Source organism: Leiobunum rupestre, chromosome 1 (assembly GCF_980474605.1).
Source record: "Leiobunum rupestre chromosome 1, qqLeiRupe1.1.hap1, whole genome shotgun sequence".
Taxonomy (NCBI): Eukaryota; Metazoa; Arthropoda; class Arachnida; order Opiliones; family Sclerosomatidae; genus Leiobunum; species Leiobunum rupestre.
In genome coordinates this window covers 20,002,595-20,017,842 of record NC_143384.1, presented here as the reverse complement: position 1 = coordinate 20,017,842, position 15,248 = coordinate 20,002,595, and the positions used below count along the sequence as shown (strand labels likewise).

Genomic DNA, 15,248 nt, shown 5'->3' with positions numbered 1-15,248 from the left:
AATTTACAAAAATAGTAATTTTATGATTAACGTAGTACACCATTTCAGTAAAACTCTGAGCAAGCGCAGTAGCTGACTATAGTACGCCACCTACAATCAGAAAAGAGAAATGCGTAGAATGTAATTTCATTTCCTAACATTTCTACAATTTTTAAATAACATTTGTTCTCGAAACCAATCCGTAGATGGCGCCACTCGGATCTTACGTCGTCTTCATTTTGCGTCTCCGTGAAAGAGAGCGATTTTTTTTCACCCTATTACTAAAACTACGACGTAACACTTCGAGAATAGATCTTAGTCAAAACAACTTCAAAGATGGTCATACTTATATAAAAAACACACTTATGATAGCCGTTGATTCGGATTAAGAAACGCGCGTATTTTCGTCGAGAATCTCAGAATGCCCCCACTACCGACTCTACCGAGAATCTGGTCGCGCCGTTGTCGTCCATCCAAGGCCTAGTGAATCTCTTGGCGCCTTGACTTTAACACGCGGAAGTCTAGTTGAAGGTTGGCAGTAGCCGAGTAGGGAGCTCTGCTTTTGCGAAAACGGCGCGCTACCTAAAAATATTGTACATCTACTGACTCTCTCTCTCTCTCGCTCGCTCGGTTTCTAGTCGCTTGTTGTTTTTCGCTCACGTTAATATTCAGTTTAGAACAAGTTTATTTTTAAAAGCAGTTCGGTTTTCTGCCCGTAGTCACTGTTATTGCGGTGGTTTCGGTTTTTTGCGTCCGACTTTTAATAATATAGGTTTCTGGAACCGCGTCTTTGAACTTTTATTCGTGTTAACGCGATGTTTTAGTTCGTGGTCGGGTTAAAAAGTAAAAGATTCGTTTTTTTTCGAAGTTTCCGATTTTTTTCGGGTAAGTTTTTTTAGGTTTGGTATTTGAAATGAGTTAAAAGAAGTATTTTTAAAATGGCGGATAAAAGTTATTTAAAGGTTTCTATCCAGTGACGTACTGTGTCTGCGTAGGTCTTAAGCCCCATTTTCATGCTCGCTGGTAGCGGGTAAAAATCGACAAAATCCGCTTCCGCTACACACTTTTTCACTTTCCGCGTCGATCTGTTTTAAACAGATATTTTAGATTAATTTTCACGCTTGCGAGTGGCGGATGCGAATTTTGACGATTTTTATCCGCTACTAGCGAGCATGAAAATGGGCCTTAATTCTTGAATGGAGTCCCATTTTTGCGTAAAACATTATTTGAAGCAAATTTTACCTGGTCGTCGACCACATTTTGGTACCCCTCTGACAGTGAGGCCCTGTTCAAGTTGCCCGCCCCCTCCCTCGTGTTGGTACGCTTCTGAATTGATTTCACTAACGAAAAAAAACCAAATAAATTATATTTTACATAAAATGTTTCTTGTTTATAACTTTATCGTTCTAAAAAATATGGCGTGGGTTGTGAAATAGTGATTAGGAGCGCTTATATTGAAAATGATTTCCCTTTTGCAGACATACCCTATTATTTGAACAGGCTTGCATAGTAATTGGATTGGAAACACCTCATTACTGGAAACGTCTTCCTTATAATCAAATTACAAGCACTTTATTGTTGCAGAGGCATTAGCCACAGTACCCATTTATTTAAAAAAGCCTTCCTCGCAGTACCCAATTATTAAAAAAGCATTCCTCACAGTACCTAATTATTTAAAAAGCCTTCCTCACAGTATCCAATTATTTAAAAAGCCTTCCTCACAGTATCCAATTATTTAAAAAGCCTTCCTCACAGTATCCAATTATTTAAAAAGCCTTCCTCATAATCAAAATACAAGCGCTTTACTTTTGCAAAGGCTTTAACCACAGTACCCAATTATGTGAAAAAGTCTTCCTTATAATCCAAATTCTAAGAACTTTATAGTTGCAGAGTTATTAGCCACAGTGCCCAATTATGTGAAAAAGCCTTCCTTATAATCCAAATTCCAAGCACTTTATAGTGACAAAGACCTTCCCCAGAATCAAATTTAAGACACAGGACATGAGATACTAACTCGAAGTTTTAACAACTGCACATTTGATCGAGGAGCTGATCACTTCCCCTATAATAGCCGCGTTAGAATGTCCCTTTGACTGTTGTAAATGTCACTTTGACTGTAGTAAATGGATTACTTATATAACTTATTACAAATTTAACCCATTGGTGGCTTTGCAGTTTTTACTGCTTTGTAGGGTTTGGCCGTGTTGTTTAACTTGATAAGTTGATAAACTGCTGAATTTCCGTCTGCTAAGCAGACTATTTTCTATTATAAAATAGAATACCAGAAAAAACCCCCAGCAGATTATGAGCCCTGTTAGTAAACATAAAAGGATAATAGAAAATAGTTTGTTTTTCTCAAAATATAGTAAAAAGGGGCCCTGAGAATCGCTCCCTGTTTCTGGCCCCTTCCAACCCTTAGGCCGGGCCTGCGTTTTGTTGCAATTATCAAACGATATAATAGACCAATTAATCAAATTATTTAATGTACAACAATTAATATAATGGCTATCTATAGAAATTCTCTTCGCGGAACCGCTGATAGGGGGGTCCGGTTTCCAGAACCTTGACACAAATTTCTGGAATTAATTACGACTCAACTTCAAAATAAAACTTTTTATTTTATTTTTTTTCACTTCTTCCTTTACGAGAAAGGTATTTTTGAAGCGAAGATATTTGAGTAATGCGGGTTTCTCGGTCGCTCCGATTAGCTTTCAGAATTAAGTCGAAGTTTCTGGGATGGCGTTTTAGTTTTATGCTAAATATCGCGCATTCTTCGGGGGGCTAAAGTTTGGCGCCTGCTGTATTCCTGCCTATGTCCATGGATTTGGAAACTTGCCCGTTATTTTTTATTTGTTTTCATCCTGTATCGTTGAAAAATAGGAATTTCCTTTCAGCAGTTGCAACTGGTGTTTTTATTGCGTTACGTTTTAAATTTATTTAGAATGGAAACTTTATCTCATTATTAATAAATATATTTTTTAAAATAGGTGAATTTTTATTAGGTTTTTAAATACTTTTAATACGTTAGTTTTTAAGTGTATTTGGAATTTGTAAATTTAATCTCATTCTTATGGAGTGTGTTTTTAAAATTGGTAAATTTTAATAAGGTTTATGGTTGGTTTTTTAATTTATTTATTTACGGAATTTGGAAATTAATTTTCATTCTTACGTTTTTATTTAAATCGGTAAATTTTAATTAGGTTAATATTTTTATCGGGTTAGTTTTTTAATTCGTTTGTAATTTGTAAAATTAAACTGGTTTTTATAAATTGTATTTTCTTTAAATCGGTAAAATTTAATTAGTTATTTAAATATTTTTATTGCGTTAGTTTTTTCATTTATTTGGAATTGGTAAATTTAATCTAATTCTTACGGAGTGTGTTTTTAAAATTGGTAAATTTTAATTAGGTTTATCGTTTTTTTTTACGTTAATTTATTTCAGAATTGGAAATTTAACCACAGTTTTATAAAAATCGATAAAATTTAATTTTGATTTATTTTTTTAATAATAATGGGTACCGTTGATACAGCAATTATATATTCGAACCATTATTTATTTCAATTTATACATTATTAAAAATATTAAATCATATACTAATTATTTAACATTTTACGAAATAGTAAATATTTGGGTTATATAATTACGTACTTACATTTAAATTGAACACTTAAATTAGTAGTTCTTTTACAAAAATTTTCCCAGGAAAATTCTACATATTTAACCTAACTTTAGTAGAGTTCTTTAGAATAGCTATTGCATGGGACATTGATTTCTAAAGGTATTTACTTTAGAAAATTAGAACACCTTTAGAATATATTTAGAAGAATCATACCCACTATAAGAATCGTTTAGAATAATTCTAATGTGATCTCTTTAAAGAATTTTCTTTAGAAATATCGATAGAATGCTGTTTAGTCTATAGGTCAATTTTACGTCTCCATGTAGATAATTCTTTACAAACCATAGACAAAGATTGTACTAACAACAAATTTAGAATACGCTATAGACAAACTCAAAAATGGATAAAATAATTATGGAATTCTTTAGAATTAAAGTCTATAATGAATTCATTGCAGGTCATAGACTTGTAAAGATTATACTGGGATTTATATAGTATAAAGAACTAAAAACCAGAGTCTACAAACATAATATATATATAGCCGTTGAATTTTTTAGAATATCGATAGTGGTTTTTCTAAAGAAAATTTATACCACATTTAGAAAATCTTCAGAGCCATTATTTAAAATTAACTTAGACATTATCAAAAATAAATAATATTACATACAATAGTATGTAATATTATTTATTTTTGGTATTATCTATAGCAAACTTTTAGAACAATTTTAGAAGTTAAAATAATTTTACTCCATAAATATAAATAGAATATTAGGTGGTTTTCGCCTGTTTTGGGTTTTTTGAGCAGGTTAAAAAGTGTAGCCATATGACGTCATTTTACTTCAATTTTGTCTTGACGAAAGAAACGAGTTGGAGTAAGAAGGGAGTAGTTAAAGGTTAAAGGTTATTTATAAAAAGCTTGCCCGTCATGTTTTCGTGAAACGAAATTTAAGCAGACGACAGAGCTAGATTACGCCCTCTATATACACCTCCTTTCGAGGATGAGTAAAAAGTGTAACCTTAGAGCTCTGGAACAAGCGAACAAAATTCAGGACAGGGTAAATCTTACCCCGAGAACAGGCGAATAAAACGTTTTAGGGTAAAAAGTTTACACTTTTTGTCCCCGGACAAGCGAAAAAAAAAACACCTACTGTTAAGTCTAAAGATACCTATAATGACCCTTTTAGATTATTATTTAAAAAATTCTACGTTTCAAATAGTGCATTTAATTGGAAAATATTAATATTTGCATAAAGTATAAAGGCAGTATCAAAACAATTTTATTAATGTTTGTGAATAGCTAACTGGAAACGTTATAAACTGTAACGGCACATTCTTCGTTCTCGAATTCAGTCCCCATTAAGTATTATATCAAAATTCGAGCACGTATTCAACGTTAATAAATTCACGCACATCCTGTTTTAACCTCTCTTGAAAAATATTACACGTCGCCTAAGTGCCTCTAATACCAATTTTCATTCCCGAACACGTTCCAAAAAAAAAATGCAACGACTTATAGAAAGAAAAATCCGTGGTTTAATATTAGTTCAACTGTTAAAAAATCGATATTTGGCAAATTTTCACGTACACCAAAATACACGTGTCATTGGCTGACAATTTAAAATATTTCTCTTTGTTGTCGAGGTAAAATTTTGGTTACTCTACTAAATTTAAACGGAGTTATTCAAATTTTATTTTTCCAAATCTTTTGAAACAAGGCCAAATTCTATTTTGAAATTTTATTGGCAGGCTTTTGACGTCAGATTTATGATTTTAAATTTAATATGGGAAAGAAAAATTACAAATTGAAAATGGATTTAGTTTTTATAGTTCGGTGGTAGCTCGTGATAGTTTTCATAAATACACTCTTTTACAAAGTCGGCCATTTCATTACAGGCCTAATTTGAAATAGTACAGGCAAGGGCGCCTGCGCGTGCTCATCAGCTCGAGACGTCGCGTGCACTTGACCGCGTGAAGCGGCCTTGCATGCGCTATTTGAAATCAGACCTGTAATCAAATGGCAGCTCTCACAAATAAGGATATAAAAGAGTGTATAGGAATAGGTGTTTACAAAAAATACGGGAGGTCACGTGACAATGTTTTGTCTACGTCACTTAGCTGTAGCTCTTGAAGGTAGAGAGCACGCGCTGCCGTCGCGAGACCTTTCGGAATCTGAAACCCGCGTGCAAAACTCGCGTGCAAGTAAAGAATTAAAAACGCAAATAAAAACGTTTTATACGTAGAATTTGTTATTGTTTTATTTTTTGTAAACACCTAATTACGATTAGGATATTGTAGAATTCTTACAATTAATTTCGTGAAGTTTTCAGTTTATTAACCAACATGTATATTAATCAATTAAGTTCAAATTAATTAAGCCCCTTGTTAAAAGCTCTTTTCATTACAATTAACTATTGCATGGAATGTTGTACAACCATCTAATATTTCGTTTCATAACGTGGTGATGTAGTTTTGATCTCCATGATGTAATTCCGCCAACTTTAATCCTGACATTTGTTTTCTCGAAAGAAATTGGTTTCATGTTTTCTATGTGTGTTAAAAATTAAATTACTTTTTGATTCTTCTGTTTAAGGGGGAAGACTACAGTGGCCATTGTCTACTTTCGCGCTATTTCAAGCTGAACTCTTTTAATTTTGTATTTTAACTTATAAAATTAATATTTAAGTGTAGAAGAGCCTCTTGTTTAGTGACTAAAATAATTTTGACAATTTTAAATTTAAAAGTAATTAAGTTATTACGTTTTAATTCGGACCCCCGGAACTAAACAAGTTGGGCAAGCGCCCACACTACCCTTTAGTTAGGACCTTATATCTCGTTAACTATTAATATTAGAATTATCAAAATTATTTTAAGCACTAGAGGAAGGTTCAGCCTAATAAGAAAAATATAATTCAATTATGTAATTGTTAAAACAGAAACGTTCAGCTTGAACGAAAAAGGGGCTTTTACTGTATTCTTACCCCTTAATTATTATTTTTAATATTTTAAATATTGATATTTATTTATTTTACATTTTTATGTATTTAATATTATACATTATATTAATATTATAAATAAATTTTATATTTTATATTAAATTAAAATATCTTAATATGTTTTCTATTTTTTTACAGTGCAATGGCATATTTAATCTTGGACTAAAAATGCTTCTTAAATTACGTCAAATTTAATTTAAAATTTATATAATCCTAGCCGGTAAGGTTAAGCTTCCATTATTACTCACCGGTGGAGCGACTGTCTGGAACGGAGTAAATATTAAATAGATAAAAATCTTAAATAAATAAAAATATGAAATAAATAAAAATATGAAATAAATAAAAATATGAAATAAATAAAAATATGAAATAAATAAAAATATGAAATAAATAAAAATATGAAATAAATAAAAATATGAAATAAATAAAAATATGAAATAAATAAAAATATGAAATAAATAAAAATATGAAATAAATAAAAATATGAAATAAATAAAAATGTTAAATAAATAAAAATATTAAATTAATAAAAATATGAAATAAATAAAAAATATGAAATAAATAAAAATATGAAATAAATAAAAATATTAAATAAATAAAAATATTAAATAAATTAAAATATTAAATAAATAAAAATAATAAATAAATAAAAATATTAAATAAATAAAAATGTTAAATAAATAAAAATATGAAATAAATAAAAATGTTAAATAAATAAAAATATGAAATTAATAAAAATATGAAATTAATAAAAATATGAAATAAATAAAAATATGAAATAAATAAAAATATGAAATAAATAAAAATATTAAATAAATAAAAATATTAAATAAATAAAAATATTAAATAAATAAAAATATTAAATAAATAAAAATATTAAATAAATAAAAATATGAAATAAATAAAAATAATAAATAAATAAAAATATTAAATAAATAAAATATGAAATAAGTAAAAATATTAAATAAATAAAAATATTAAATAAATAAATATTTCAAGTAATAAGAAACATAGAAGAACCAACAAAAAATAGTAACACACAAAGCTTCCCAGTTAGGATTATACTTAATTTAATATATATTTTTTAAATTCAATATTGAGAATTATGTTAAAACTTCCGGTTAATAAAAAAAAGGAATTTGTTGAATAGCAGATAAATCATCCATTTTCCGGGTGACATTGTGAAATATCGTTATCTTCTTTATTTCCGTTCCTGCATTTCTCGTCAGGATTTATTTGGTACGTAACAGACGATAACCCCAGAGGCACTCATTAGATAGTCTATTATCAGTTATCGGCGGATTAGCGACTGATTAACTTCATATATTGAGGCGTTTCAAATTGCGCTTCTCCCGCATCATATTAAGCGCATCATTTGCGCTTAAACGAACAATTTTTTATCAGTGGTATTCTATTAAATTTTGTTTCTTTCTTGCATAATTTCCAAGTAGTTTCGTATTAAATGTAACGATTAATCTGTTTACACCCATCTGTGTCTCAATAGATTATAATATTTGGTAACAATAACGAGATAAACTTGAACTTTATTGATTCAATTATTGACCTAATCTTTATTGGATAGGCCTTTCTATAAAACAAGCTACGCTTGCTGAACTTGTTTTTATCGAGGGGTAAGACACTCAAGAACTCAGGTGTACATTTGCTATTGGAACTCTTATGAACTCCCCTGATCTCTCGAGAACTCTCCCGAACTCACCAATGAACTCTCTGGAACTCACCCTTGAACTCTCAAGAACTCTCGAGAACTCTCCCGAACTCACCCTTGAACTCTCAAGAACTCTCGAGAACTCTTCCGAACTCTCGAGAACTCACCCTTGAACTCTCTGGAACTCACCCTTGAACTCTCTGGAACTCACCCTTGAACTCTCAAGAACTCTCGAGAACTCTCCCGAACTCACCCTTGAACTCTCAAGAACTCTCGAGAACTCACCTTTGAACTCTCTGGAACTCACCCTTGAACTCTCTGGAACTCACCCTTGAACTCTCAAGAACTCTCGAGAACTCTCCCGAACTCTCGAGAACTCTTCCGAACTCTCGAGAACTCACCCTTGAACTCTCTGGAACTCACCCTTGAACTCTCTGGAACTCACCCTTGAACTCTCTGGAACTCACCCTTGAACTCTCTGGAACTCTTCCGAACTCTCAAGAACTCACCAATAAACTCTCTGGAACTCACCCTTGAACTCTCAAGAACTCTCACGAACTCTCGCGAACTCTCGTGAACTCTCGAGAACTCTGCAGAGTTCGAACTCCCGGTTTACACAAAAATCCTAAGTGTCTTACCCCTCGGTTTTTATATAGCTCACGAAATACGTAGAAGTTCAGTTGAGTTTATGTTTAAAAACCGGGTGCATTGTCGAATTTACTCTTACGTCCGGGGCTTTTCGTTGTAAAACGTCATCGATACGTCACTCGTGACGCAGCAGCTACATCAAAACAAGAAGGTCAATGTTACTTTATAAAAAGGCCTACAATCGAAGGTTTTTTTTACCCTGAGGAGTTAAATTAATAATTATTTATTTATTATTATTATTATAAATAATTAATTAATTAATAATAATTTCTAGGCAATGAACAAATACCACTCATTCTAAAAAACGCCTTTTGTAGATAAAATTAAGCTTTTATTATGTTCGTGGCCTTCTGGTTTTAATGCATATTTGACGACACTGTGTCGTTTTTAGCGCGCGTGCTAAGAGTGTTTATATGAATTTCGAACTTTCAGGCATTTTTTTGGAATTATTTTAGGACCAGTACATTTTTGTCATTTTTTAATCCTTCATTGAAATACGTAATTTGTTATTTAAATCAATAACTTTTTCAAAATAACTGGATTTAAATAAAACTGATAAAAATCTTGATTTAGATAAAATTGATAAAAATCTTGATTTAGATAAAATTTATACAAATCTTAATTTAGATAAGTCAATATTTAAAGCAAGTGTCGGCTCGACGTGAAGTAGCTCTTTTTCAACAGATGTCGCTAGCGTCGAAATCAAAACAAGATGCTTAAGCTAAATTTTGACAGAAAAGGCGGGACATAAAAGTACCCCTCACGTTGATTGGCTCGTTTGTAAATTTGACGATGACTTAAATTATAGTAATTTTTTACAATATATTTTATATGAGGGGCTAACCACTTCCAGTAATCGGTGTACACCCTAACTATAATGATTACGTAATCTTCTGTAATCTATTATACTCATTCGTAATCCCGTAATCATTTGTAATCTTCGTACTCATCTGTAATCACCCGTAATCACTTGTAATAGCGCGTAATCATCTGTAATCAAGCGTATTCATTGGAATTCTCCCGTACTCAATTACTCATCTGTAACAATTTTAAAGTTTTGGGTTGACTGTGTACTCATCGTAATCATTCTGTACTCATCGTAACCATTCTGTGCTCATCGTAATCATTATGTACTCATCGTAATCATTCTGTACTCATCGTAATCATTCTGTACTCATCGTAATCATTCTGTGCTCATCGTAATCATTCTGTACTCATCGTAATCATTCTTTACTCATCGTAATCATTCTGTACTCATCGTAATCATTCTGTACTCATCGTAATCATTCTGTACTCATCGTAATCATTCTGTACTCATCGTAATCATTCTGTACTCATCGTAATCATTCTTTACTCATCGTAATCATTCTGTACTCATCGTAATCATTCTGTACTCATCGTAATTATTCTGTACTCATCGTAATCATGTGTTCTCATCGTAATTATTCTGTATTCATCGTAATTATTCTGTACTCATCGTAATCATTCTGTACTCATCGTAATCATTCTGTACTCATCGTAATCATTCTGTACTCATCGTAATCATTCTTTACTCATCGTAATCATTCTGTACTCATCGTAATCATTCTGTACTCATCGTAATTATTCTGTACTCATCGTAATCATTCTGTACTCATCGTAATCATTCTGTACTCATCGTAATCATTCTGTACTCATCGTAATCATTATGTACTCATCGTAATCATTCTTTACTCATCGTAATCATTCTGTACTCATCGTAATCATTCTGTACTCATCGTAATTATTCTGTACTCATCGTAATCATGTGTTCTCATCGTAATTATTCTGTATTCATCGTAATTATTCTGTACTCATCGTAATCATTCTGTACTCATCATAATCATTCTGTACTCATCGTAATCATTCTGTACTCATCGTAATCATTCTTTACTCATCGTAATCATTCTGTACTCATCGTAATTATTCTGTACTCATCGTAATCATGTGTTCTCATCGTAATTATTCTGTATTCATCGTAATTATTCTGTACTCATCGTAATCATTCTGTACTCATCATAATCATTCTGTACTCATCGTAATAATTCTGTACTCATCGTAATTATTCTGTACTCATCGTAATCATGTGTTCTCATCGTAATTATTCTGTACTCATCGTAATCATGTGTTCTCATCGTAATTATTCTGTACTCATCGTAATCATGTGTTCTCATCGTAATTATTCTGTATTCATCGTAATTATTCTGTACTCATCGTAATCATTCTGTACTCATCATAATCATTCTGTACTCATCGTAATCATTCTGTACTCATCGTAATCATTCTTTACTCATCGTAATCATTCTGTACTCATCGTAATCATTCTGTACTCATCGTAATTATTCTGTACTCATCGTAATCATGTGTTCTCATCGTAATTATTCTGTATTCATCGTAATTATTCTGTACTCATCGTAATCATTCTGTACTCATCATAATCATTCTGTACTCATCGTAATCATTCTGTACTCATCGTAATTATTCTGTACTCATCGTAATCATGTGTTCTCATCGTAATTATTCTGTACTCATCGTAATCATGTGTTCTCATCGTAATTATTCTGTACTCATCGTAATCATGCGTTCTCATCGTAATTATTCTGTACTCATCGTAATCATGTGTTCTCATCGTAATTATTCTGTATTCATCGTAATTATTCTGTACTCATCGTAATCATTCTGTACTCATCATAATCATTCTGTACTCATCGTAATCATTCTGTACTCATCGTAATCATTCTTTACTCATCGTAATCATTCTGTACTCATCGTAATCATTCTGTACTCATCGTAATTATTCTGTACTCATCGTAATCATGTGTTCTCATCGTAATTATTCTGTATTCATCGTAATTATTCTGTACTCATCGTAATCATTCTGTACTCATCATAATCATTCTGTACTCATCGTAATAATTCTGTACTCATCGTAATTATTCTGTACTCATCGTAATCATGTGTTCTCATCGTAATTATTCTGTACTCATCGTAATCATGTGTTCTCATCGTAATTATTCTGTACTCATCGTAATCATGTGTTCTCATCGTAATTATTCTGTATTCATCGTAATTATTCTGTACTCATCGTAATCATTCTGTACTCATCATAATCATTCTGTACTCATCGTAATCATTCTGTACTCATCGTAATCATTCTTTACTCATCGTAATCATTCTGTACTCATCGTAATCATTCTGTACTCATCGTAATTATTCTGTACTCATCGTAATCATGTGTTCTCATCGTAATTATTCTGTATTCATCGTAATTATTCTGTACTCATCGTAATCATTCTGTACTCATCATAATCATTCTGTACTCATCGTAATCATTCTGTACTCATCGTAATTATTCTGTACTCATCGTAATCATGTGTTCTCATCGTAATTATTCTGTACTCATCGTAATCATGTGTTCTCATCGTAATTATTCTGTACTCATCGTAATCATGTGTTCTCATCGTAATCATCTGTACTCATTGCGTAATCATGTGTACTGGCAAATTCTTACTGGTTAGCTCCTCGATTTTATATTGGATATATAATTTAGATTAAATTCCACTAACAATTGTAAGTAGAGCATAAGTGGTCTAATTAAAATACTCTGCAATGGTTCTCTGACGACGTTATTGTTTCGCTATTTTGAATTTTAGCTTCCTTTGACATTAATAGATGGCACCAAGGTAAATGTTTCCATTATTATCAACAAGCACTATATATACAATACTTACAGGTCCTGGCTATCAGAAATATTACTTCTTGGCGATATCCTTGAAGGATGTTTTATTGAAGCGTCTATTGTTCTGGGGTAGATGTACGCGCAAATCTAGTTGGACGCCATCCAAACCGGCGGCCCATTATCAACGCTAATGAAAACGCGGGTTAGAAAAACCAAACGCTTAGAAATCACGTTTTCCTGAGACGAGTGATTAAATTATACCGTAACAAGACTACATTTATATATTTTTAAGGCGTAAATGTGTCTTATCTTCATGTAGAAACGCGTTTTAGCGAAAAAATATATACGGGGTGTTTCAAAAAGTTATGCAAAAATTTTTAGTAGTTGTAGGGGTGGGTTGAGAAGTATGCCTGTTTTTTTCCCCATTTTCCTACGATGAGTTAAAAGAGCGCCAGAGAGCTTCCAAGTGTGGCCTACTAGCCCCGGGAAGTAGGCTGCAACAAGCACCAAACCAAGCAGCAGGGAAACGCGAACATTAAGGTTTGGGCTCGTGTGATAGGTACAAAAGGACTTTGTAAACAAATCGAGGTAACCAGCGTAAAAAAGTAAACTTAAACAGTATTTTAAGTCCCTGCTGCTTGGTTTTGCGTTGGTTGCAGTTACTTCCAGGGGCTAGTAGGCCACACTTTGAAGCTCTCTGGCGCTCTTTTCACTCATCCAGATTTCGAGATTTTGGAATTAGATTTGAAGATTTTTAAAATAATTTTTCTCTAGAGTGTACGGGATGAAACAAAATCAAATCAGCGCGGTATATAATTTATTCCCTAAAACCATAAGTCTATAAAATTGTTCCATAAGTTTGTCACTTTGGGGAATATTTCACTGAGAGCTAGTAACGGAGTGACGTCATCACAAGAAGAAAATATCCCCCTAGCGAGGCGCTGTCAAATTCTACGTGTGACGCGTTAGCAAGCGGACGCAAAACGGCGACGAAGCCCGTAATGCAGTCTGCTTTGCGAATAGCTCTCAGTAAATCTTTTGCATGTGAAGAATAGAAAGTGTCACACTTATGTAGCAATATTATACACTTATGCTAAATCTGAAGGTCTTCCGACGCGATTGAAGCAGATGCCGGTGACTTTTTGCTCCCCCCCCCCTCTCCTGGCAGGGGTTAATTCAACCTACTCATTCTGAGTTCAAGTTCCTAAGCATAAATAAATTCATTTTCGGTGAAACTAAAGTAGGCTTTAAGGGCGAAGACTACAGTGGTCATTGTCTACTTTCGCGCTATTTCAAGCTGAACTCTTTTAATTTTGTATTTTAACTTATAAAATTAATATTTCAGTGTAGAACAGCCTATTGTTTAGTGCTTAAAATAATTTTGACAATTTTAAATTTAAAAGTAATTAAGTTATGACGTTTTAATTAGGACCCCAGGAGCTAAACAAGTTGGGCAAGCGCCCAAACTACCCTTTAGTTAGGACCTTATATCTCGTTAACTATTGATATTAGAATTATCAAAATTATTTCAAACGCTAGAGGAAGGTTCAGCCTAATAATTCAATTATGTATTTGTTGAAACAGAAACGTTCAGCTTGAACGAAAAAGAGGCTTTTACTGTATTCTTCCCCCTCAAATGATTGCACTTGCACTCTCATTTCTGTGGTGATAATGTCAACAGAGGAAATTTCCCGAAACTGAAAACCAGTGCTGATAGAGTTAATAGGGTGAATGAAACGTTCGTTTGAGAAGCCGACAGTTTCTTAATCTTTATTTGCTCGCCTAAGTTTCACTCATTTGTTTTATCTGTTTATAGTTCAAATTACGATATTATGGGTGACATTTTTCCACTTGACGACATTTCGCGAGTGATTTGGGACTACAGTTTTTGACCTTTCGACCGAGTGGTAGTGAACTCCATTATCATTGAGGTTTCGAACCCACTGATAAACGTACGTCTAGGGGTCAAATGGTATACTCAACTTTCGGAGAAACAATTTTTGTGATTTGTTAAGCGATTAAATAAATTTCAATTTAAACCTTTATATTACATTTTTCTGTTTAAAATTATATTTGAATTTAAAGGCTTCATTCAAATGAATAGCTGTAATCTAGTTAAGGGTATCACATAACAGGGTTGACATTTTTTTATTTATTTTGTGGAACAATCAAATCAATCGATTTGTTTTATTTAAATCGGATTTATTTATTTATTGGATATACTAATTTTAAAACCATTAATGACTCTTTTAGTCTAAATCATTAATAAATTGTTTTATCGATATTTTAATCTAAAATTTACTGAATTATTGATTAAATGTAATTACTATTTAATAATTTGGTTAATTTAGTTTTTTTTTTAATTATTTTAGGACCAGTACATTTTTGTCATTTTTTAATCCTTCATTGAAATACGTAATTTGTTATTTAAATCAATAACTTTTTTCAAAATAACTGGATTTAAATAAAACTGATAAAAACCTTGATTTACGTAAAATTGATAAAAATCTTGATTTAGATAAAATTTATACAAATCTTAATTTAGATAAAATTGAAAAAATCTGGATTTAAACAAAAAATTACAAATCTAGATTTAAATAAAATTGATAAAAATATTGATTTAGATAAAATTGATAAAAATAGTG

At 31.8% G+C, this 15,248-nt stretch overlaps 1 protein-coding gene across 1 annotated transcript in view; it reads left to right on the top strand.

The window, feature by feature from the left end:
• The first annotated feature begins 479 nt into the window (after window positions 1-479).
• Window positions 480-15,248, top strand: part of LOC149961282 (sodium- and chloride-dependent GABA transporter 1-like) — a 41,989-nt gene continuing 27,220 nt past the window's right edge. Inside the window, exon 1 of the mRNA XM_090176566.1 lies at window positions 480-864. The gene's annotated coding sequence lies outside the window, so the exon portion shown is untranslated. The remainder of the gene's footprint in view (window positions 865-15,248) is intronic.